This window comes from Callorhinus ursinus, unplaced genomic scaffold (genome assembly GCF_003265705.2).
Source record: "Callorhinus ursinus isolate GAN/ISIS: 27379988/994484 unplaced genomic scaffold, GSC_fseal_2.0 scaffold7, whole genome shotgun sequence".
Classification (NCBI taxonomy): Eukaryota; Metazoa; Chordata; class Mammalia; order Carnivora; family Otariidae; genus Callorhinus; species Callorhinus ursinus.
This window is the reverse complement of record NW_027397069.1, coordinates 37654044-37655780: the sequence shown is the minus strand read 5'-3', so window position 1 is coordinate 37655780 and position 1737 is coordinate 37654044. Positions and strand designations below refer to the sequence as shown.

Here is a 1737-nt window from a genome sequence, read left to right as displayed (position 1 = left end):
ACACAGGGGTCTATTACCCTCCAGGTTCCAGCAGAAATAGGGAAGCAGAGGGTTTTCTTTTTTCCCAGAGCAGAGTGGTGTCAATTCCATAGTTTTTATTAAAGGCTGGAAGGAACAAAAATGAATTTGGAACAGAAAAGGGTAGAGATTCTTTTCCCACTATATTCTGTTCAAGGTATAGCCCACCCCCAAATAAGTTAAGAACCATGGTAAAAAGGACATTCTTTCCTCAAAAACCTCAAAAACAGGATCACAAGGTACAAGAAGAAAACAAGAAAGAAGGAAAGACAAAAAAACAACTGCAACTTGTTCCCAGGGATTGGAGACAATTTTAAAAAGTAAGGTTGGAATCCCACCAGTGTTCATTAGTCATCTCCTTTATCATCCTCTCTCCCCTCACCCATCATCATCTTCATCTTCTTCACCTTCATCTTCATTCCCTTCTTATCAGTATCTTCCCATCTTTTTTCTTCTTCGTCATTTTCTTCTCCTTTCTCTTATTAATCATCCATGTCAGAAACTATACTGTATTGGATTTGGCCAAATATCATCTTTGATGACCTCTCCTAACTCATTTGCACCTGCATTAAAATGGTCAGTAAATCAGGTTAAGAAATGCTCTGGTTCCTCATGCTGTCTCTTCCTGCTGGCTTTATTTTGTGTATGACTTGAACATTTCGGTCAAATCCTTTCCAAATTTACATTTGATTTCGGTGGACTTTGAAGATGGATTACTACTCTCATTCATATGAAATTCTTTGTAGAGAACTTTGTTTTGGAAGTAAGGGTTTTCGTGAAAACCAAAAATTGATTCTGTAACCTGATTTAATATCTTCAAATTCTGTGACTTCAACTCTTGTCAAATTGTGCTTCTTCATCCTCCTCCCCAAGCGGGCAGACAGACGCTTGTGGATGGTTGACAAATGTGATTCCACCCAAATTTGGGATTATCTTGCTCAATTCGGCCTCTTCTGAAAAAATGGTTGGCAGAGTTTGTTAGATTTCTGTTCTACTTTCAAAATCTCCTCACTGGCTTGTTCATTAAGTCTATTTCATTTGCACTTAATCACATGCTTCTCGCTGTTCTTTTTCTGAGGTCTCGATTCCACCGCGGTTGGAGTTGAGCTCCATTTAGGGGAGCTGGTGCTTACACCACGCTGCTCCTGCAGAGGCTTGAGAGGAGTGCAGCAGGCAGGAGATGAGAAGGGACGGTAAAGAGGACGCCAGCGGCTTCCGCTCAGCCACGCGTGCCTGCGTGCTCGGCCCCGCCTCCTCCACTGCGCACGCAGCCTTCTCTTCCAGACGCCCAGGCTCACGGACTGGCGCCGCGTGCGGTCAGCCTGGTTTCTGCCTTGGGAGGCTTGGTGGAGGCAAGGCTGTGGCAGGCAGGCGTTTAGCTCTTTTTACTCCTCTTGCTGTAGCTCTCTTTTCCCTGTCCTGGGAGCCACCTCCTCCTCACGTCAGCAGCAGCGAGGGGTGTTATGGTATCTTAAAGCAGGTATTATTTTTCTTAATTTTGAAAAATTAAGTGATAGTTTTTGCCTTTATCGGAGTTAGAAAAGAGGTCCACCCTCTGAACAAATTTTAAAAAGTGTACAATACTGTATTGTTAATTATAGGCATAACATTGTAGAGTAGATCTCTAGAACTTATTTATCTTGAATAACTGAAACTCTATACCCTTTGAACAGAACTCTCCATATCCTTTATTCCAGCCCCTAGAAACCACCATTTATT

General features: G+C 42.5%; 1 pseudogene; it reads right to left on the bottom strand.

Moving 5' to 3' along the window:
- Positions 1–365: 365 nt before the first annotated feature.
- Positions 366–1131, bottom strand: LOC112826355 (protein SET-like; annotated as a pseudogene).
- Between the last annotated feature and the right edge of the window lie 606 nt (positions 1132–1737).